The following is a 26,008-nucleotide window of genomic DNA, read 5'->3' as shown; positions in this document are numbered from 1 at the left end:
ATTTCTTACTTGTTTACACACTCGATTTAAAGTGCACAGGTGTGTATGTGAGTGTGTCTCTGGGTCTGTGTGTAGTGATTGCCTGGACTTATTTAAAATAGGGTAGAGTTAATTAAGCTATCTCTTATTTACCTGATTTCTCTTCTTTTGTTTAGTTAAAAGACAAATAAAAAAAGGGAAAAAAAGAAAAATTTTAGTTTACAATTATAAATATTATTTTCTATGCTCATTTTTTTTTGGATAAGATTACAAATAGTCCTGGTTCAGGACTAGACAAAAGTATTTGGATCAAAACTGTTAAATAAGCACTTGTTTCTCTCCAAATTTCTTTGGATGGCATTAGATATATTGAAAGGGACACTTTCACAGATGCCAAACTTACAAAAAAGGACATAAGGTATGCAAGAGTTGAAGTGGTCTTTGCAGTAATGCATAATCCAGATCAGAACTAAGCTGTTGCTCTCCCTTTCTCTCTCTCTCTCTCTCTCTCTCTGTCTGTGTTGTATATACAACTATATATGTGTGTGTGTATATACATATATATATTCCTTATATTATAATATATACATGCTTGTACGTACATATCCAGAGCAGTTTCAAAGACCACAGTGCTGTGGAAACCTCTGTCTGGGTGAACCTGTGGAGACTTCAATGTTGCTGTCTGCAGTTCTTATTTTAACAGTAAGAAAATGAAAGACCAGGATCATAGCAGTGAATGAAAGTGTCCGTGGGAGAGCTGAAATGCTCAGGCACCCCCTTTCTGTCTCCCTGCACTTCTCCCTTGCACTAGAAAAAGCATACTTAGCAATGCTTATATAAATTAAAATAGAAAAAGACCTGGTCACTGAAGGTCTCAGTGATCTCTCTGCAGAGGCTAGAACTTTCTACAATGGATACTGCCCTTTCAGAGCTATCTGAATACCTCACCACTATGTACGTACCATAAAGCTATGCTGTATTCGTCGTCCCTTTTGTGTTGCTATAATAAAACACCCCAGGCCAGGTGCTTCATAAGGAAAAGAGCTTTCTTTAGCTGACAGTTCTGGATGGCTAAGTGCCTGGCACTGGCATCTCCTTGCCTCTAGTGAGGGCCTTCCAGTGTCACATGGAGGGTGGCATCAGAGCAGGAGAGATCACATGGTGAGTCAGGAATCGAAAGAGATTTAGTGGTCAGGTTTACACTTTTTAACAACTTACTCTTTCTGTAACTAACAATGGTTCCAGCAGTACTGTTTTAATCCATCCAAGGGTGATCCCCTCAGTGACCTTAGTGTCTTCCACTAGAGTCTGCCTCCTAAAGGTACCCCATATCATCATTGCCATGTGGGGATGAAGCTTCCAGCACATGAACTTGTGTGGGATAAACACAGACCATATCCACCCCATAGCAGATTTCCTCTAATTCACACACCCTGTCGACATGCCTGAGCTCTTCTTCACCTGGACTACTTCAGAGGACGAAGTCCCACTTGACTGAAAAAGAATCTCACACCATGCACTGCTGAATGGAAAATTCAAGACTCCTTATCCACATGGGCTAAACAGAACACAGGAGACAAGAAATAACTGGGAAAACAAATCTTACATAAAATTAAATTCATATTTCTGGCAAGAGGATATATTCCTTAACTTCAAAAAGAATACATTACTACGATACTAAAACAAAAGGAAGAAGAAAATTTGGACAATAAAAATCAGGTTGTCAGAAGTATTTAGGACAATAGTTAAAATTTTATCACTTAGTATACATTTTAAAACTTTACATCTATAACAGCAATAATATTGATAATATATTCTAGATGGGACCCTAAAGCTAGGATAAATTTATACATTAATGTTTATGTGATTTATGTGAGAAGGATTTCTTTCCAAGCACACATATAGCAGAGGGAACAGCAGTTATTAATTAAATAACTTAAAAGTTTGAAGTTTTCTTTAGCATAATAAGAGAGAAGCCAAAAATTAATTAAAGTGTATTAGTGATGTTTGTGACCAAATATTGACATTTAAAACAAGTAAATGATTGTTATTATGATATTGGGGATTTTTATAATGTATCAATTAGAAGGAAGCAATACAAAGTCAGTTCCACAAAATATCCTATTTGGCTATTCAACATGATTGGCAGTTATTTTGTGCTATCTTTTTAATTTTATTTTTAATTAGCTTGCAATAATTTTACATATTTATGAAGTATTGTAAGCTTAAAAAAGTTGAATCATGATAGCATATCTGTCACTTCATACATTTATCATTTCTTTGTGATAAGCACATTCTAAATCTTTTAGCTATTTTTAAATACTTTAATACAATATAGGGACCTCAGTCACCTTACTTCTCAACATGACACTAGAACTCATTTCCCTTATTTAACTATATCTTTGCACCATTCACCAATCTCTTCCTGTCCTTGCATCCCCTTCCCACCCTAAACTCTGATCATCCCCATTCTTCTTCCTTCTTCAATGATATCAAATTCTTTAGATTACATAAATTAGTGCAATCATTTAGCATTACCTTTCTACACTCTACCTATTTCCCTTCACAAAATGTTCTTCACCTTCACTCATGTTGCCACAAGTACATGACTTCTTTCTTTTATGACTGAATTTCCTTCTGTACATATGCCACATTTTCTGTAAACACTCAATGATGGACCCTTAGTTCAGGTACATATTTAGGCTATTGTGAATAGTGTTGCAATAACACAGGAGTACAACTATCTCTTCAACATATTGATTTTATTTCTTTTTACATATATACCAAGTAGTGGAATTGTTGGATAAACAAAGTGAAGAGACAAGCTATGCAATGTGAAATAATATAAAATATGCATCTAAAAAGAAGTAAATAACCAAAATATAAGAACTCAATCCAATACAAAAAGAAATCCAACTAATTCAATTAAAAAATGTAAAAAGTTCTGAATCGACATTTCTTAAGCAAATGAACTAGTATATGAAAAAAACCTCTGTGTCATTTATCATTAGGAAAATGAAGACTGGAGGTTCATTTTATGAAATTAATTGCAAGATTCAATCAGGCCTGACCAATTACAGCATATCTCTTTGATCATTAGTTCAAAGAAAAGTACATTGTCAATTTCCAAACAGAATCATTTACAAACTATTGTCTGATTTTTTTGTTCTGTTCAATTTTCCTGGAAGTCATTTCTTATCCCCTAAATTGCAGTACCATGGTACTATATATATATATATATATATATATATATATATATATATATATTTTATAATATATATACACACATATACACATATACTATATATATATAATATACACACACATATATACATATATACATATATAGTATATAAATAGTATATATATGTGTATATGTGTATATGTGTATATATATTATAAAATATATATATTTGCCCAAGATCTGTGATTTATAATGTCTTAAGACAGATCATAGAAGCTACAGTTTTCTTTGTCTCTAGGTCAGTCACAGAAATGCTATTCTTTCTTATTTTTCTGACTGACTTTGTCTAGTGGAAATTAAGACACCCCCACCTCAAAAGAGGATCTGTGCCAAACCTGGAAGAAAAGAATGGTGTCTACAGAGACCAAGAAGAATCTGAGCAAACAGGACTTGCTGGGTTTCCATACCCAGTCTCTTGCCAGTCCATAAGCAATAAAGTCTCCTCAAAATCCCAAAAGTTGAGGGATTGGGGCACATCCAGATCACTGAACACAAGAAGATGCCTGGAAGCCAGTGTGCCCAAAGAGGGCACCGAAGATCTTTGCCCTTTCCCACATACCTTGTGCTCTGTTTCCTGTGTAGTAGAATAGCAAATGTTTTTCTCTGAGTTCTGTCACTTAAGCAAATCAACTGAATCCAAATTGGGGGCTGAGTTAGAAGCAGTTGATCAGAAGCACAGGTAAAACCTGGAGTTTACAATGGGCATTTGAAATGGGGCTGGAGACATTCTTTTGAGAGTTAATTGTGATATCTAATGATTCTTCCAGCTAGAGAGTATCAAAATAGAATTGAATTACAGGACACTTGGTTGGAGTCTGTTGTAGAACTGAATGTTCATTTGATGAGTAGGGGAAAAAAAGGAAAAAAAAAACAATTAACAACCACTGCATATCTGGTGTCAGAAGCAATCTGTATTATAAGCATAAAAGCAGTTTGATTCATTTTCCTGTACTTACCCATCTCCATTTCCCTTAATAAGAAGCGTACCCATATAAATTTCTGTATCTCAGTGGGTTATAGTCTGATGATTTCTTTTCTGGTATAAATCTGTCAGTTCATTTCAGAAGGAGGAGGGGAGATTTTCCTTGCCTATATATTTTCATGGAAACAAATCCACAACCTTGCTAACTCGATTCAATTTAGTTGTCCTAATGGAGACAATGAAATACCTTTTTAATATTATTTGGATATCTAATCAATTTGGAATATGACAGAAAAACCTGGGTGACCACTTTACATACACCCACACACACGATGCCATAGAAATGCTGGATTAATATACATGACATTTTCAAAATCATTCTGGGGTAGAATGTCAAGTCAATTGACCCAGATGCTTGTATTGAGTTGAGTGCTTTTAATGGAACTCAGAAAAATACTGTTTCCTGGTCCAACAATCTTCCAGAAAAAGTAAAATAATCTGATCCATCAAAGTGCAAAAGTATACAGATTTCAAATTTAATGTTAGGAAGACTCTACATCATATAATTGTCAAAATATGCTGTAAAACCAAGAAACTTCAGGGACAGTGGCCAACAAATTGCCTCCAAAGGAAGGAAGTCCTTGGAACTGCCACGAAAATAAGGACTGCCAAAGACAAGTTCATCTTCCAAAAACAAGACAAGGAACTAAACATACCAACAAGTGAGTAAGCAGATGCAGCAAGCATTTCTATTTGTTGAAGAGAAAATAAATGAAATTAAATGAAAAAGAGGCTTGCAAACATTATAGAGCCAAACTTCACTCAGTATTCTTGTATTATATTTTAATTTAATCTTACTTCTTATTAAAAAAAAAACAGCCATAATTGTATCCATCAATTAGCCAGAATGTTTTTCAAAAAGCATAGTTTTAATTGAAGAATGACAATCCAATACCATAATTAAATAGTGGTTTGGAATAACACTTTCAGTTTTCCCCTTAAGTTTTTTTTTATATTTCAAACTGTGATAATCTTAAATAAATTCAAAAGCAACATGTCAGGTATTCCAATCCCAGAAATTTTTTCCTTTTAAGCTTACTTTCTGCCAACCTTAATTCTTAAAGTCTTTTAAAATATCCTGCATATATTTTAAACTTATAAACAAAAGGATTGAGAGCTGCCACTCAGAAATGTCAGGTCTGTTATTCGTGGTTCATGAATAACTGACACCCAGATTACCTAGGGAAATTTGCAATTAGCCTCCTCGTTAACATAAGAATGAACAGCAGGCTTCTCAGTGAATCCTACTTTTTAACTTAAGTATTTGCTCAAGAGATAAAAAGTTTATAATAGGACCTCTAATGTAAAATTCATTAGCTCAACATGATATCCCAAAGGTTTCCAAGTTACTTCATGAATCAGTCATTGAAAAAAACCAAGAACACTTCTTTACTGATTAATTTATGCATTCAAGTAACTGTGAATGTCACATAAGAAAAGGGATCAACAGAAGTCTCAAGATAAAATGGTGGTGTCAGCAGAAGTGAGGGGAAGTTCTCTCAGGCACTGCTGGTCCAGTGCGTTAATGAAGTAACAGATTTTTGTGTATACCTACTATAGTCCAAAATAAACTTATTCTCTTTAAGATTGGTGTTTCAACCTCAAGGGCAACTTGGTACATACAAGAAAGGAAACTGATCTTTGCTTAAGTGTAGTTATAAAAGAGGATAAAATAAACAGGTGATGTTGAATAATGTACACATAATATACAAATTTTTTTCTTTCTCATTGTCTCACTTTGGAGGCAGCTTATTTTTTTTATTTTTTTTTTATTATTATTCATATGTGCATACAAGGCTTGTTTCATTTCTCCCCCCTGCCCCCAACCCCTCCCTTACCACCCACTCCGCCCCCTCCCTCTCCTCCCCACCCCCTCAATACCCAGCAGAAACTATTTTGCCCTTATTTCTAATTTTGTTGTAGAGAAAGCCATACACATTTTAGGTACAAATCAACACTGTAAATATATAATGGCATCTTTATTTTTAATTCAGCTATAGAGTTAAAACTAAGAACCATGTAAAAAAAGTTGTTATAGTTAGAAGATACTACGATACCTCTTATGAAATTCTAAAGAGAAGATTTTTTAAAATTCTGGAATAATTTATATGCCACATACTTTATGCTGTATTTGTCATCCAGACAGTAAACTTAAATACGGAGAAATCCACAAGGGAATATAATGGTTTTATGCTACCTGGAGTGTCTTGTTTGAAAGTTACAAAGACATACTAGGAGTCAAGAAAGAGACAACAAAACCTGCCAAGAAAAAAACAAAACAAAACAGAAGAAGAAGGTAGAGGTTTGGACTTCATCTAAACAAATTTAATTTATCTGTTTTTAATCCATTTTTATAGGATATTTTATTTCCTAGTTCAAGAGATTTTGGTTATGAAATCTACTGGATTTTTGTGTACACAACATAAACACTCCAATTATAGCTTTACAGTTGATCCCAGATATCTCTCATTTCCTACCTAATTCTCTATTTCTTTCCATTTAGCAATACAAGCATGATAAGCATCAAAAACAATTGTAGTATTTAATATAATTTTTATTACATTAAGAAGTGAATTATTTAGTCCAGATAGAGGAATTTCTCCAGTATTTGTAAATGAAGATATTGCCAATTCATCTTTAATATTTTTACATAGAACCAATCTTTCCACAAAAAATTATATTTCTCCAAATAGCAAATACTGCACATACACTTTGGAGTAGTAACTATGACATCAAGTTAGACATAATCAACTTGAAAACAGCAGGTCTGTAATCATCCAGATGTCAAAATCAGTAACTGATATGATCAAAGGATACCTCACTGATTTTTTTTCCCTTATAGATTTGACTCTTCAGTGTGATAGCTGAAGTGCTCAAATGTAGTTAGATGGGGGCAAATATTTTTAAGCTGTTTCTGTTAATCTTGTGGATATCAATATCTTTTCCCTTTTCCTGAAAAGATCCTGAGGGTTGGGTTTCAGACCAAGTTAAATCATTTGTCCCCTGTAGGAAATAAATTTTAAACCAAATCATATGTTAATTAATTTAGTTTACTGGACTAAACCATAAGGTATATTTACCCTAATATCCTGTTCACAAAATAAGAGCAGTAACTTGAGTAATCTTAAACAAATTCAGGCATTTACTTTCAACCAGGACTTATTCATTTATTTCTACATACAGAAGAAAAAAATAATTTTTATGGTCTGAATCACAAGTTGTATTAATTTTTATTCTTCATTTTTTCTGTAAAATAAATTCAAGAAAGCATTTAAAAGTACTTGTCTTTGTTTTTTAATTTCCTTTTTGGCTATGTTACTACATCTGTCCACAGAATATTTTTCTAATAATTCCTGAAAGAATTGGAACTTTATTTGGAGTTACACAGTTTAGAAAATATTCTCTGGTTTATACTATGTCAGCATTAGTAAGCAGATTACTACAGACTTTCACTGCAAATTATGTTATGGATTTAATACCATACCTGCAATTTATATCCCTACTAATCAAAATTTCCTGAAAGCATTGTGATTGTATTTAGAATTAAACCCAATCCCTTAGCTGGGCTTAAATGACTCCAACCTTCCCTCATAGTTTTCCCATTTGCTCAGAATGCAAGTACTCAGACTCCACTGCTTTCTCCTTTTATAGTCTTCCTAGCTTGGGCTACTTCTTCTCACAAGACAGAGACCTCTTTTACATGTTCTTCCCTTTCCATGGTCCTGCCTTGACATGCCTTCTTATCCAGGTCTGCCCATCCTAACTCCAGTCCCGTTCCTAACACCCACATTTTCCAGCAGATGACCTTACTTAAGTTAATTTAACTCTTTTCTAGCAATCACAGAATCACTTATTTGCAAAGCAGAACTAATTTGTTCTAAAGAAGGTAAGTTCTATGATATTGATGTCCTCATTTCTGTACATTTCTAACTCAGCACAAACTTGAAACACTGTCTTCAGAAGTAGCTCTGAGAATGAGAAAAACAATGCAGTGATGAAATAAGATTTATTTCAGAAAGGCCAATAATTCAAGTATTTATTTGGAGTAGAAAAATTTACTGCATCTATTTACAAGAAACAAAGTAATAAAAATTATGCTTCTTATACTTTCAATAGCACTACAGTTATAATTATGGAAAATTAAATTAGATTTTTATTTACATAACTCAAGATAGAACAGAGAAATGCTTTCTTTCTGTTTTCTTTTATTACTGGTTAAAAGCATGCCAACTCATCAGAAAAATATTTGTCTTCTTTCAAGCAAAAATGAAGAGAACTTGCCAGGTAGATGATTATGTAAGGTGGCACAATAAACATTTTAAGGAGATTTTTTTCTAGAAAATACAGTCAGTTCTCCTGTCACATATTAATATAGAAGCCTGAAATGCTGTGCTGAAAATAATTCAGGGGATCATCCAGGGGAGCAGAAAAGTGAAGAGAAAGAACTTTTACTTAACATGCATTGCATCTATCAGATACTGATGTGCTGGTGATAGCGTTGTAAAAAAATGATAAAGTTATTCCTTTCATGACACATATACCAATGGAGATATCAAGATCAAACGCTGTTTGATCAAGAGTAAAGGTTGTTTATTTATCATTCTTTCTTTTCAATGAAAACACTTTCAAAATGTGGCCATAGTTACATTATGATTTTTTTAAACCCTAGGGAGTTGAAGATAGAAGAGAAGCCAACACTAAGAGACATGAGAAGAAAATAAGATGTGTGGGGATTTGTTTTAATTTAAGCTACCTCAGGTTTAATTCTGAGAAGGCAGATTTAAGATAATTGTCTGTTGTGATATATGTTTCCACATCATATACTGTTTTACCTTAGTCATAATCTCAGGTAGACTATTATGAAATCAATTCTCATTGATTATTTGTCCTTCATTTGTAAGCTATACCTACAACAAGCCTGTATAATGAACCACTCTAAAAGAAATGGGTTGCAAATCAACTTTAATTTCTCACTCTTGGCCTGTGGTTTGTCTGAGTTCAGCTGATCTGAGGTTATTGCTATCAATTACTTTACCATGAGTTTTGTTGAGGTCTGTTTCTTGTAGTGGTTCAGGCCCATTCCTTGTATTTCTCATTCTTTTGAGACTGACTGCTTTCTGTGCTATTCCCACAGCACAGGTGCAAGAGGAAGAGGGAGAGCCAAACCACACAGGTACACTCTCACCTTTCCTCATGATCCTCCCAAGAACCAATTTGTCAAAGTCCAGGGAGGAGCAGGAGATGGAAAATAAAATATGGAAGTATGATCTAATCAGAATGGATAGTTGCAAATATTTCATGTACTTTACAACTTATTTTATACTATTTTTATAGTTTCTACTGTAGCAGAAAATTAAAAATAGTGCTTGGGTAGCTATACTATGTAACACTTTTGTAAATAAGCCATCAAAGAACTCTTTTTTTTTCCCCACGCTTTCTACAGGTCATATTGCTTAAACATTCATTCTGCTACAACTTGGAATAACACACAATCGAAAGAAATTATATTGTCATACTCCTTCACCCAGTTTTGCCCAGTGGTAATACCTTGCAGAAGTACAGAAGAACAATATCACAAATATGCAATGGACATCAACATGATCCACAAACTTTGTTCAGATGACGCTCGCTTCATATATACTTGTCTTTGTGCATCTCTGTATGTGAACAATTCTATGTAATTTTATGTGTAGACAAAAACAGAATATTCTCATGATTGGGATTCTTTATGCTGCTCCTTCATAAGTATAAGGAACTTTTCATCCCCACTTATCCCTTATAATTGTGAATTGTTTCTTCATATCTATCACTTTAGCACCTTAGGCTATCACGTGCGTCAAACCAGTAGTATATAGACTTGGAGACCGGCTTTTTCTCACTTAGCATAATTGCCTTGAAATCTATCCAAGTTATATGCATGAACATTTTATTGATGGATAGTACCACAGTCTGCACTTTGCTTAACCATTCACCTATAAAAAAAAAAAAACAGCTGCTAGGAATGTTCCTGTATAGGTTTTATATGAACAATAGTTTTTAATTCTCAAGATTAAATATCCAATATGGAATGTGTGGGTAATATGGTAAATAATATTTAATTTTGTAAGAAATTTTCATTTTTTTTTTCTAAGCAGCTAAACCATTTACAATTTTACTAGAAGGGTATGAGTGATTTAGTTATTCTAGATAACATCACATAATTTAAAACATGTGCTAGGAGACGGAGTCCTCTATTTTAAAAAATATGGATAACATTTCAGTTTAACATTTTATAGGAATTGAAGATGTATATACTTCTTGGGAAATGCTTTAAACAAAATTTTCAGCCATGTTCAAAGAGTAGACAATTGCTCACAAAACTTTAGAATTATTTTTATAATTATGTATTCTAAAAGCTGTAATATTAACTCTTAATTATTATTATTGTGCATTTCAATATACAAAATAAAATTATCAGGGTATCTGATTCAAGGGCCTTGGATCATCTCAGTTAATCAAATTATCTATGGATGAGTTTCTACCTTTGGTTCATTTCATGATGAAGATAAGTCTTCAACAACATATGCTGTTCACAAAGTTGACTCTACAAGCAGTCATCGATATGACAGATATCAGAAGCTCTGAGGCAAGGACCAAATATAGTCAGGAATCAGATGTCCACAGACTAGGAAAGTCTCCATCTGAGTCCATTCTCAGACACTTGGAAAATATTCTTCCCCTTTCTTATGTCTATGGTCAATCTGGGTCCATTATCAGGTATTTCTGACATAAAGGGAGTTAAAGTCATTCTTAGAAAGATTAGCTTTGTTCTAAGGTTCATGAAAGTTGTGTCTGTTCTGAAGTTGCCTTTTCTAGAGCAACTGGAGTTTTTAGGTCTTAGTTTCATAGAGAGTAGTAATCCCCAGGTCAGGATTAAAAAGCCTTAGATCAGTTTACACTCTATTAGGAAGTGATACAATATAGGCTCTGGAAGATGTGTATTTGAAACAATAACAACAACAACAACAAAAATCTGAAGAAGTGTTGTCATTTAGAATGGCATCCACCCAATAAGCATAGGTGACTGCCTCTAAATGTACCTGCCTTGAGTGATTGCTTTGAAAAATCATGTTTTATCACTTCTTTCTCACATACAGAAAAACAAATTTTTATGATTCACATGTATTTGATATAAAAGAATGATAATTGCTTTTGAAAAGCACATAGACTGAGATTGATCAAAATCTACTTGATTTTTCAACCCTTTAATTTTGCTCATCAAATTTAAAATCTTGAGTCCTATGTTAATTCTCTATACCATTCATCTGGTTTTGTTTTCACCCTCCTTAATGGATCCATGGGACAGTCTGAATTTTGAGTAAATACTGTTTCAAAGGAAATTTTTATTTTGTGTTAATGGGGTCAGAAAAGTTCCTAACATTTTAATTTTTCCTTCAAACAGAGTTCTTAGACTCCCATTTCATCAAGTCAGGGATTTCAGAATTTCTGGTGAGAGAAGAAATTTAGTTTACTAAATGTCATTGTTACCATAGAACTGATTTCACCATTTTATCAGCATATGTTTTTATTGAATGGTTTATCAATTCCAAGTGAGCAGTGCAGAATGCCAGAACACTAGTCCTTTGAACATTTTCCCATCCTGAATCAATGGTTCTGAACTACAGACTCCTGGGTTGTTCATAAATGAGGTTGGGAAGACAGCTTTCAGTAGTCATTAATCACAACCTTTCTGCAGTTACTTGCAAACAGAGGCGTTATAATGGTCACTAGCTGATGTATTCTTAGGTCTGTATCCTGGACCTTGTCAAAGGAAGTGAAAGGTTCCAATGATACACTCGGTCTTTATGGAAGCAAGTTTTCCCTTAAGAGAATCAGGCAAGGCTAAATAAACAATTACCTCTCCCTCTTTTCCAATCATTTTTTTGTGTTCATCTTTTTCGATGATGGAATACTTTTGATGACATTCAAACAATAAACAATGATTATTTTAGCTGAGAACAAACATGGTTATAATGAAATGAAATGAGACACCGAAATGCATGGCCTAGGAAAATAGGCACCCAAGTCAGATACAGCGAAATCCCCTTATTACCCAACCTCTGTATTCACATTGTAAAGACAGTTTGAAGATACTGTAAATTATTTTCATGTAACTTAAAATAATATCTGGTATTGATGCAGTTCAACAAAACCCACCCCAAGGTAACTTTTAGACTGCTACATGAAATCATGATTATAAAGGATTTGATGGTAAGTCTAGCATTCTACCATCATGTTTTCATCTGACTAGCATGTTTATATGATTAGCAAAATACTAGGATGCTTCAGCAAGTCCCATGTTTGGGAAGCTTTGGAAATGGTGGATTTGCTCTCATTTATTTTCCTCATTTCTGCATTCATGTGTCAGCACCTCACCTTTCTGGGTATTATTTACTTCTCTGTTTTCCTCTCTGAAACTCACTTTCCCAGTGCTAGGTTAAAGGCTACCCTGAGAAAGCTGGTAAAGTTCTTTAAATCTTTCCTGGACACTATTATCTTCTCCCCATCAAGTATCCATTGTTCAGTGTTGGAACTCAAGATCAACCTTCAAAATCAAATTCTAAAGAAGAAAAAGGCTTTACACAGCAGGTAGACTAGTAAAGTTGTTTAAAAAGCTAGCCCTTAAGAGGATAATGGAGATGAGGTGAGTAAAACTGTTAACCTAGCAATCAGAGGAAGGTACTATGCCTATTTTTACTTTGCAAAAGGAGAATAATTTTACAAAACCCTGTTTTTTTAATGTGGTGTTTGTACAAGACTGATCCAAATACTATTCTCATACTGACCTCAATCTGTAAGAAGATGACAGATTGATCCTTTTACTGTGAAAGGAGATTTCTCCTACCATTTGAAGGAAAAAAGTAGCAAATAATGTTAACTAAATGTTATAAAAAGGAGAATAAAGCCAGAAAATGAAGAAAAACATTACAAAAATTAGGATTATGGTCTAAGGAAAAGTTGACTTTACCTGGCATTTGAATATTTCATCAGGAAAGAAAATATGTGGTCATTTACACTGATTCAAACATGTAATTGTCTTTCTGGGTGGGTCCAGTCTATATAGAAGACTTCCTCAAAAATAACATTGTATAAATTCATTGAATACTTGTATCAAAGGAGTTATTCTGGGATGCTATTAAAAATTAAAACAGCAAGGGTAACTGTACTTGCCTTAAGTTAAGCAAATTTCTAAAAATAAAATAATGTGCCAAAAGGAATTAATACAACTAAGGCTGTTGCCAATGGACTTCTCAAAAAGAGAAAAAAAAATCCTAATTTTTATTCTTCCTGTCATACAGAACCAGATGAGCAGGATAGGCTTTTCAGCTCAGTTGAGTAAAAGTCAGTAGCAGTTTCCCACAGACAATTTTAACAGTTAAATGTAATACAATTGTGTATTGATATGACTGTGGTCATCGTAACCTATTACGCAGCATTCAACAACTACCAAAATGTTACGTCTCTCTCCTTCACCTCCCTGTTTGGGAAACAGATCTCATTTTCTGTCTGTGGTCATAAAGGAGGATTGCATCTATGACAAAGCACATCTTCTAAAGCAGCCTATTCTTCAAGCTTTGTGACCCAGCCCAATGAGAAACCTTCACTAGGATCCTTCATCCTTTCGCTGAGGCTGGTACAGACTCTCTGTAAACCTTTTTCTTTCTTTCATTCTTTTTTTTTTTTCTTCTTTATTGTTGTGCTGGGTGGAGGTACATTGTGCATTTACAAAAGTTCTCACAATGTATTAAATATATCATACTTGAATTCACCCCCTCCATTGCTCTCCTTTATCTTTCCCCTCTACCCATTCATGGAATGGTTTTAACAGGTATCATTTTTTCATTTACATGCATGTGTGGACGTTTTTGATTGAGAAAGACTTGGAGAAGCACAGAACTAATTTGGTACTATTTTATTGCAAGATATAAGAATCTTAGTTTCACCAGAACAATGGAAGGTATGAATTAATACATATGCCAATATAAAATAAAGAAATAGAGGTGGAGAATGAAAGTGAGAGTGAGAGAGAGAGAGAGAGAGAGAAGATGGGGGGAAAGAGAGGGGGCATGGGGTTATTTGATTGTCCATCTTTGGGTCACACATTATGAAGGACAGGATGCTATAATTACTATTTCAAGGCCAATATAACCCCTGATTTGAATTTCTGTGTATTTAAAAGAGTATTTTTGGCATTTCTGTGTGAATGTAGGTTGTTTGGCTGAAACCATTTCAGTAGTATTTTGATAATTAGGTATACCTCTTTGCTGACTACCTCCTTCCATTGGGCAGATATCTGCTGTGTTATTTGCTTATTTGGAAGTGGCTATGATTTTTGTCTTTTCACCTCAATAAAATTTTTTTAACATGAGTTTTGAATAAACTTGAAGTTTTCATATTGGTTATGCTTCTGTTTTAGTTTTTTAAATTCACACATATTAATTACACAAAATAATGATATGAATTAAATAGGTAGGTCATATGATAGTTCTTTTCTATGTTTTGAAGAATGTCCATTCTGATTTATATGGATTATTTTTGCATGTATTTTAATGTGTACATAAAGGTGCATTGTGTTATAAGACAAATACATAGACATTTAAAAGCAAATGCTTGGAAGTACATTGAAAACAAAATGGTTAGCTTAATAAGGGAATTGTATAATATCCTGAAACATTGGTGAAGTTCTACAGACTTCTTTGCTCTCAGTTTCTCAGGTGACCCTGGCAGTAAGAATATTGTTGTCTGAGTTCAACCACAATTATTAAATGGATAGTAGCAATTGAATTAAAAAGTATAGGAGATATTGTGTTCTTTTCAAACATTATTTAAATTAAGAGATATAAACCATCAAGAATTTTAGCTTGTCAAGTTGAGAAATCTTGGGAAGAAAAAATATAAAAATATTGTACTGATATTTGACATGGGCCACTAGCATGTCTTTGCAACTTAAGGCAGAATTATGAGTTATGCAAAACACAGAAAAATTGTAACCAGTAAGACTAATAAAATGATGTGAAATTTTCTTAAAGATTAACCTAATATCACTGCCTTGAAAGTTGACACTGACATCCTAAGATGCTCCTGATGAAACCCTGTATCAGAGAGCAAGCAAACTTTTTTTGGGCTAGAGTAGCAACCAAGTTGGTATCACTCCGAATTAAAATATGTAATATAAAACTGGTAAAATATTTTTTGTAACTATTGGGTACATTTGTTTTTGTAACTATGCAGCTAAGATAGAAGGTTTCGGAAAAAATATTTTCTGCATATGCTTTGAAGAATACATTTCTCATGGATATATCTAAAATGCTAACTTTATAATAATATAAGAATTATTTATTTTAGTAAAACAGCAGCACCCTCTGTCTAACTGTTTATTTAATCTTCACAACATCTTTCATTCTATATTTTTAAAATATTTCCTGAATGTCTTTTGGGAAAATGCTCTTCTTTTGCCAGGTATTTGGAATTCTTGTGAGGCTGTTCTAGAACTCACTGCCTTTGATTAACTTTGCAGTTTCCTCACTGGTAAATCTTAATTTTTTAAGCGAAGTGTATTTTTCTGTTGTTGCCATTACAAATTATACAAAGCTGGTGACTTAAAACAACAGAAAGTCTTTCAAATTCTGGAGCCAAGGTATCAAGGGAGCTGTGCTCCCTCTAAGACTTTTCAAAAAATTGTAGCAATCTATGCACTAAAAATTACAAGGAGTTTGGAGCAATAGTTGGCAGCAGATAAACAAACACTGGACAGCATCATTCGTCAAATACTGACATGAAACATGTCAATAATTTGAACCTTGAAAGACAGCCTTGAAAGCAAGTATCTCAGATGTACACGTGAAATAGTATGAAAATAAAGATAAGTTGTAAGTGAATGCTTGACGGTGCTTTCAGGGAAGGGGGTTAGCAGGCTTTTGTCCCCTCCTAATGGGGTCACAGGGGATGAAATGACCTGAGATCTGTGCAGGATCTGAACACCCAGGCTCAGGGGGCTCATTATTTAATACAAACAAAAGAACCTCTGCTGTTAATTTACTCTTCCCTGCTGATCACTGTAATTCTATTTCAGCCATTCCTATTTCCATTGCTTAAAAATATTCTTCTGTAGCAGTGCCACATGGACACTATACTGTCACAGTTCCACTTGATATCAATTTTCTACGTGATAGTTACAAAAACAAGTATTGTAGTAAAATAGACTGAAAAATTATCACTCAAAAACCTGAGTTTTGTTCCTTCCTCATGCCTGGATATTCACCTTTTCTTTTTATTACATGTACTTCAAATATTTCTAATTTTTACTTTTATTTTGTTTATTTTTGTTTCCTTCTTCAAAGCAAAAACATCTATGATGAGCAGATGAGAGAGAGAGAGAGAGAGAGACTGCAGAATGCATCCTACACTTGACATAGAATTCTCAGTGTTCCAACAATTTACTGAAATGATCGCATCAAATTTTTTCTATTGATTTTCGTTTGTTCAGTGAAGTTGTAAATATAACTATTTGTTAAACAATAGTTGTTTATGAACAAACCCATGTATACCTTTTTCTGTGGTTGCTTATCTGAATCTTTCTCTCTTGTAAATTTTGTGACACTAGCTGAAACTGAAGAATGCATCTGAGGCCTGCAGGAGGAAGAGCACAAGGCATGAGTCTGGGATTTTTGGTAACTGTGACAGTGAAGGGTTGACAATTCTATTAACTGAGGAGTAGAGGAATCAGCAGCAAAGGGAAGAGCTGTCTGGAACTAAGACAGGATCTGGGGACCTTTTTGCAGTGGTCAGTAAGAAGAGCCCAACACAGGCATTTGTATATACAAAGTCAATTGCTCTTCTCCAAGAACAAGCAATAGATTCCAGTAAAAGTGATATAAAAAAATAGGAAGGAGTTAGAAACTTCTTACCTGAGGGGTCTACAGTATATCTAGCAAACTATATCTAACTGAAGGGCATACAGTGACCTGAACAAATTCAGGACCATATTATACCATATTACCTTTCTGTATGTAAAATATTAATCATTTTAAAATATCAATCCTCAATGAAATACAGAATGCACTTCAATGGTGACTTTCTTTACAGAGAAAATGAATAGAGATGTTAAAATTTTATGGAATCCCAGTTGTCTGAAAGCAGATAAGAAATTCATAAAAAAGAATAATAAATGCATACTAGATTTAACACTTTTTAAAATGTAGTGGATAGGGAGTACTTTCAAATAGAATGCTATTTAGAAAGGAAGAGACAAATAATTGGAAAAAATATGAAGTGCTGTAAATATGACATTTTATTTCATTGTTGAAGCAAGTTTGAAGTAGTTAATGAAACTGGAATTTTTGAGTATCTGTTTTGCAGAAATTAACATATTTTCCTATTTTGCACACACATACACATGGTTCACACAAGTTAGAGTTTACATTCAGAAAATATCCGATATACCTTCCGGGTAATATTTTCATAATTGATGGAAAGATTCGATGTGAGGTAAGATACAAAAAACATTAAGAATAAAAATATTAGTTTTATATATTGTGAATGTGTGGTACAGATAATATGAAGGAAAAAATGTAAATTTGATAAAAACATTCAGTTTATGTAATAAATAAAATTTATATAAACATACTAATTAATGAACATAGAATGTTTCTGAGAATACACAAAAATATGTCTTGTCATGAATAAATGTTTCAAAGAAAAATCAATGTATGTGAAGAAATTTTTAATCTCGCTAGCAGTGAGATAAATACAAATGTAATCACCACAAAATGTTATTTTTCACTCACCTATTTAACAAAACATACTAAATTTACAATTTTCAGTGCTGTTTAGAATATCATATAGTAGGTTTGGTTTGTTAAAAATTCTAGAGAAAATGACTCCAGAAATATCTACTAAAATTGAATACTATTTTTCTCAGTAATTTCCTTTTAGAGACTATAACCATGAAATTATATATGAATGTCCATCCCTGGAACTGTATTATATTACACAGTCTATGGACTGTTAAGCAGGTATCATAAACAGTGTGTCATAATTTATGGGCATTATTAAGCATGGAGAAAAGATATTGAATTATACATATCACACTGTTAATGAGTTTAGCTTTGAGGGAAAATGATAAGATGTATACTTGGGAGTATGAATTAAAAATCCATTAGCTGTATATAAGTGTATTTTTTAATTAGTTACAATACATTTGATGGAATTATAAAAATTCATTATAAAAGATCTAAAAAAAGGGAAATATTTAAATTAGATCTGTTCCTTAGAATGCCTTCTGGAATTTACATCAAAAAGTTCTGAGAAGAATCCTAAAAGGATATGTGGTCAATTAATAACATAAATGGTTCTTCCTTTTTCTTTATTGAAATTATGGATCAATGAACTATTGTGATAAACAAGAAAATATACAATTGCCCTTGCATATCTAAAACTATGTCTTGGTCTTGCACTTCTAAGAATATTGCACATATAAGAATGTATAAGCAAAGCTAATATGTTACACTATGAAAGATGAATTTTAATATGGCTAGACACAAATTGTAGGCTGTTTTTATACAAATGTAATCTTGAATTTTAATATTATTCCTATAATCTCATACATACATAAAATTTTATTATCTTTTGCCAAGTTTCCTGTGTATTAGAAGTAGAAAATCAGCTTCCTGAGTGTTTGTGCTTAACTTGTATTTTAATCATGTGAATGTAAACTTTATGAGGACAGAGAATGGTTCTGTCCATATCCCCAGTAGCTAGGGAGTATTAGGTAATAAGTAACTAATATGTACACACACATACACACATAACTAATTTATAAGCATCATCTTCATCTGTGTAACTATTCTTACCTATAGATGTATGTGTATCATATATAATCTATATTATACATATATGTTATCCATATCCTCAGAAAAAAATTATGGACACTAAAACTAGAAGTTTGATGTTTCAGATCTGAACCCTAATTCTATCCTATTATTTATTTACCTTTTCTCGGCATTGCCGTAAGACTAACAGTACCTTCCTGCATTCACTCTCCTTCAGTGAAATTAAAAACAACTTAGAATTTTTCTAAAGCTATACTTATTTAACTTGACCCCTTAAAGGAGATCTTTGTGATCAAACATTTCATGTATCCAAATGTACTCCGTTCATTTATTAACAGAAATTCACACTCTTGTTGCAACAATTTTTTGTTATATTTTCTATCTATTCCTCTATTAAGCTGTCAGAGCTGTTCTAATATACTCATTCTACAGAGAATTTAATTTTATTGTTTTGTATATCTCTCTTCTTTAAAAATAATCATAATTTGGCTTGTAAGTTAAGATTTGGAATCAAATAGAAATGGACTTGGGAACTGAAGTCTCTCTCCTTCTCTCTATTCATGCAGTTTTTACATTTCCAGCATTAGGTAGTAAGAGAGTGGAACTGAGCCTAAAGAGGGTCAGAATGACCCAAAATTTAGAGATGAAAACGGGAGTCTATGCGTTCCTGCAGCACTTTTGCTGTACCATGAGTCTGCTGTTATGCTCATATTAAAGCCAGATGGATTTCATGAAGAGGACACCTACTTAAGCCAAGTAAAGTTGACTTACGTATAACTGGCTAAGGGCAACTGGTATACTTTACAACCCATTCCACCGCTGTTACAGTGGTTTTAAAATTCTTTGAGGTTTCATAAGCCTTCTGCATTATACATGAGTACTGGCACAACAGAAGACAATTTAGAGATCTCTTGGAGCTCAGAATTTAAAGTTCAACTGTTCTCAAACACTGCAGGGAATCTAGAGAAGGAAGGAAAAGGGCAAAAGAAACGTGCAAATTTCAGAGATAGAACTTTAAAAATAAGCATAACTAACATTCTACATCACTTCTAAATTTCTGAAGCACTTTCCAGTTTATCAAATAGCAACTTTGTTAAGCAAAAGCCCAACTCATAATAATTACTATATATATGTAAATAAATATATGTAATTATATATATATATACATATTTAAATATAGTCATTCAGTCTGGGGGCATGTATTAAATGAATGAGGCACCTGCCTAATAAGCACTAGGTCCTGAGTTCACGTCGTCCTTGTACTGCCAAATATATATATATATATATATATATATATATATATATATATATGCATACATATATGTATGTGTATGTAATGTTATGTATATATACATATATGTTTAAACCTTTCATTCTAAGAAACTTATATAACATGGATTCAAATGCTTTTGTCTCTATAAAAGTGAAAATGTGGCACACTGAAAGCAAAGAATTCTTTTCAGATCTTCCTAAAGACCTCTGGACACAGGCACCATGTAGATTGCATCTTTTTCATAAGTTAAAGACAACCTTGCCATAGGGTTTGGAAATTATTTAAACTTTATTCTCAACAGACTGTCATTTATGACCCGATATGAGTTCTTAGTGTTTTGCACATTTTGGAAGAATATACAGATCACCTTATTTCATCAATATTTTTCAGAAAAAAATAATGGGAATATTTCTGAGGAGACCATCTATCTTTAAATTAAAATATAGGGGGGCCTGCAGGGATTTATTCTAGGAGCTCACACCAATGCAAAATCCAGTGATGCTCAAGTTTCTTATGTAATTGAGACATCCTCCTCATGGACTCTAAGTCCTCTAAGTATTTATAATAGCTAAAACCACATAGCTGGAGTGTAAGCCTTTGTTAGATGCACTGTTGGAGAGGGGAGACAAGAAAAGTGTCTATAGAAGCTTGGCAGAAGCACAGTGTATTTTTTCAAATACTCCTAATCTGAGTCAGGTGGAATGTGGAATCCCAAACTCAGAGGATTCACTGTAATTCGATTACCATGTTGAAAGCTTAGGTAAGGAAAGACAGTCTTGATGATATGCCAGCTTGGAGAAATTATTGCATTATCAAACTGCAATTGCCCCTTTGGTGGGTTTAATAATTACCTCTTGTTACTTCAAAGATAATGTAAGATCCCCTATTTGTCCATCATCTAAAACCAAAAGAGATGATGGAACTTAGAGAATGATGTTTTCCTTCTGTCATCACTCCTGGATTGATGTTACAGCTGATTAGAACATGATGGTCTGTGGAATTTCTTACATCCCATTTCTTCTCGCAGTTAATATTGACTTTCAAGTGTACTAATTTAAAAAAAAGCCATGGACTTAATAATAGACATCATTTTAGTGTTATAAATTCATTATTTCACTTTTATTCATTATAAGTATTTGATTATGTCTAGCACAGACTAAATAATTTACTGGGAAAAATAAAGAAAATTAAGAAAAGATCCAAAAGTCAAAGTAAAACACAAATACAAAATAAATTAATTTCTAAGTGTTCACACATTATATTCAACCTTTTTCGCTCAGTATATGGTGGTGATATGTTAAGATACTGAAGTCCTTACACTTCAAATAAGATCTGCTAAAATCATTCTCATCTTGCTTGTAAGCAGTTAGTAAGAATGTATCCCGATTACCTTAAAAATCTTAAATACATAAAAATAAATTTTAAGGCAGGATGTAGTGGAACCTTCTTTAATCTCAGGAGGGGTATGGATTCAAGACCAGCCTGGGCCAAGTCCTGGACTTGGTGGGATTTGTAAGGGTCCATACTTCACACAAACTCATAGCATATATCTATCATGACTGTTACTTGCTAGGCACTAGCTGTAGCTTTCTCTATGGCAAATCATGATATCATAACGTAGTATTTGACAGTTTCCTTTTTCTGTAGGTTTCATAAAGTTGTCACATTAACTATTAATATTAAGAGGAGTGTTTACTTCCTCAGCTTGAGTGATACGAAAACTTAGTGATAGTTAACATGATAATTTGTGAAGTAGACATTGAGAGTAAGCTAATACCAACCACCATATACACATCATCTTAGAGCTTCTGTTTTAAAAGTATATGTATTCTAGATATGTTTTGTCAGGCAAAAGGAGCAGTGTACAAATATTTCAATTCATTCCCTGAGGATGTTTGACAAGTATCCTATTCAAAACAATCCAATTATAGGGAGAATACGATCAACACCAAGGAACAGATGACTTAATGGTGAAAAGTCAAATACCACTATGGAAGAGATGGTAAAGGTAAACATAGACAAATTTTCTGGGTTACACATTTATGTAAGACTTAAGAAAGAACCAGAAAACACTGCAGTCAGACACTGCATAACCAACATTCAGTCAATGACAGACTGCAGTTATGTCTGTGGTTCTGAAAGATTGCAGTGCCTACTGCTTGTCACAGCCATCCAGGATATGTAGGTACACTCTATGATGTCTGCACAGTGACACAATAGCCTTGCAGCCATCATTGAGTGACACAGGATGATCTGTACCTTTACACTTCATTATGACTTATGAACTGCCATATTAAAATTCATTTTTTTCCTAATAAAAACATTTCACTTGAAAATGTGGACTCTAATTTCACTTCCTGGCTGTCTATTCCATAGCATGCTGCTTGGAAGACATAGATTTCTCTTTCATGGAGCAGAAGTTGTGCTATGATCTGATTAGCTTTTCCAAATTAAGAAACAATAGGTTAGATGGTTGCTTTGACAAAATTTTATTTTGTAAAGTCTTATGCTCTTGATGATTTTGCTTAACAATTTGAAACTTTCTAACAATCACCTTGTTCTTAGCATCACCATTTTTCTATAAGAATTATGAAAACAGTAATGAGAAGTATCATTTTTTAATGGGGCTATATATTGCATTGGTTTAGATAAAAGAAACAATGAAAATTAGATTTTTCTCATTAAGTTAATGTAATTTTATTGACTGAAACTGTATAATAAAATGCTTGAGCCTTATAATAATTTCATATAATCAACACTAGGGGAAAATATATTTTGGCATTGTCCATAAAATAAGGTATATTTTCCTAGATAATCCACTTGGAATCTTTTCAAATTATGAAAGCCAATAAGTAAATTTCTTCTGTATAGCACAATGGACATGACCTTGAATATATGTCTGAAGGCATATTATGAATATATGTCATAATGCCTTTCAAGAGCATTATGCTTTTAAAAAAATGAAGAAGACAGTAAGATCCAAACTATACAGTTCAGCAACAGAAGAGTTTTGTGAATAAAAAACTGAATATTTTTTCTGAGTTAAAAAGAGTACATATTATCCTCTTCCAAACCTATTTATTGTGTTGACTGTTTTACTACATATCTGAAATTCATTTAGCCATGGATGCATTTTTGACTAAGAATATATTGATAGAAAACCCATGGGAGCTCACATGATACAATGCTTCTCTCAGTAAGGTGGGCTACCTATTGTTATCTCACAGATGGATTATAATTTCTGCAAGGTATTATCACAATTGGAATTCATCAGTGAAACATGGTGGACTGCATTCTACTCAAAGCCTACTTCCCACCTGCTGCCTGCAGCTTTCACCCTTAAGAAGTTAGAATTTTATGAACTCTTAGAATGGGCTATCTTGCACTCTGTAATTCTTCTGTCTTTAAACAACAACCACAAGTTTGCAATAAAACAAACAAGCTTGTTAACTACAAAGTTATGCAAATGTTGCACTAAGTAACATACTGAATTGCAGTGCTCTTTGATTTTATATATATATTTTTTATCCTCACTAATTTGCTCAATGAATAATATTTTTATTGATTATTCTTGAATGTTTGGGCTTTGGGAATGGTATTTCTAAATTCAGAAATATTATCTTTAATAGTAGGCTTTCTAAAAGAAGGAAGAAGATGAATGCCATTTTCCTCTGTAAAATATCATAGTGTTCTGATGAACGTGACTGTGGTAACCAGCTGATGGCTTTTGCTGTGAAATGATGGGTAGGAGGAATTTGTTAAAAACCTTTCTGCTCATTGTAGCTTAATTCAAGTAATTTTTTAAGTGTGTTGTGTTGGATAGAATTCTTACTTGCAGCTGGATTCTTACTTGAAAGATTCCTGTTGTTGCCATTGGTTAGCACTAAGCTTGTCACAAAATTCTACTGAGACTTGGCATTCTGTGTTGAAAAGTTTCCAGATCTTGAGTTATTTTAATGATTTTAAAATTCAGGTTCAGACACATGAATATGATATCCAATTCTCAATAGTGACCTGTTGCTCTGTGTTATTCAGTGATTCTGTTAGATGTGTTTCTACTATGCAAAGAGGAACAAGGAGGTCCCAAAGAAGTTAATTGCCTATGTCCTTAATTCCAAATGAAACTTATGCCTCATAGGTAATAAGACCTGTCACCTTCCAAAATGGCAATCTTGAATTCTTGCGTTAGCTGTATGTTGATCAATTATCTATCTAAAAATCTTTAAGAGTAGAAGTTTATGATTAAATACAACTAATACTAAATGGAATCTAAGTTGTTTAAATTATTTTCTTTTCATGTGACACCTTGCAAAGTTTTTTTTTGTCAGGTTTATTGTCACGTTAGTGGTTTACTTACTCTTGGCAAAGTGCCATTCTTTCTACTATGTGCCTATTAAGATCAAAATCATATAAATGTAGATGGAGACTTGGCAGTACTTCTGATGGGATTTTTCTTAATCAGAATTTGAAAAGATTTCTAGATCAAGAGAAAGTACAACTATAGCCTTCTGCTTAAAATACTATCCACTGACTAATTATGTAGAAAGCACTAAGAAAACAAGAGTCCTCACCCTTGTCCTAGGGCTGGCAGATGAATTAGGCTCCACTGACCTGAATGATGGGCTTATTTCTTCTAATCTGTTCTGTATCTTTTTTTTTTCTGCCTTGCCAAACTGTTTTTCTGTCCTTCTCGGCTCTACTTCAAAGTGGATAGAAAACTTTGCCTCTTTCTTTTGGTTTCTGTTGAAGAAAAAGTTAGCTTACTTCTACTGAGATGTAAGAGTGTACTGAAAGCTTGCAGAATGGTAATAGATCTAATGGGTAGAAGAGTAAATTCTTGAATAGTGAATTTCAGATATGATTTCTGGAAGATTTTCTTTTTTTTGGCTTAGAGACCACGATACCTAACTATCTCTCTGTTGACCAGGGTGTTCTGTTGTCTTATCATACTATATGTCTGTGTTTCTTCATTGAAACTCAGTCTTCTTATTATTTGGAGATATTTCTCTTTCCAGTTCTTTAACAATTCCTGCCTGTATTTACAGATCTAGTTATCAATACCAGTCCAGAAAAAAAAGGCCAAATAGTTTAGAGCTTCAGTCTTTCCTTCTTAACCTTTCACAGTAAATGATAAGGAGCCCTGTAATTATTTTATCATATCTATCTATCTACCTATCTATCATCAATATGTTTTTACATGTAGATATGTATATTTACATATATATATGACTGTATTATCTCTGTTACACACAAAGTGGAATTGAGGTTTATCTTATTGAGATTCTGTTTATTATTGGGAGAATATGTTTCCATATGATTTTTTTCCTAGCTAGAATGTCATAGACACATATATCTTTACATGCACAAATACATTCACAAATATAATCTATCCATGGGAAACAGCTAAATGTGTAATATGAAATGTGAATATTAGTTTTTAGGTTAAGATCTTGATGTTTTTGAAATATTTTGGATTCTTTAGGGTTTTTTCATTGTTTCTCCTTGGTTCTATGTACAATTTTAATATGTACAGATTTTATATACAACTACATAGGAAGACCATTTAGACAAAGATTATAGATAGTGTACATATAATATGCACATGTGCATATGTTATTTATCCATTGGTATTTGAGGCATTGTGCTAATCATCACTAAAT

This window comes from Castor canadensis, chromosome 9 (assembly GCF_047511655.1).
Source record: "Castor canadensis chromosome 9, mCasCan1.hap1v2, whole genome shotgun sequence".
NCBI lineage: Eukaryota > Metazoa > Chordata > Mammalia > Rodentia > Castoridae > Castor > Castor canadensis.
The sequence above is the reverse complement of the archived record's forward strand: the minus strand, read 5'-3'. Positions refer to the sequence as shown.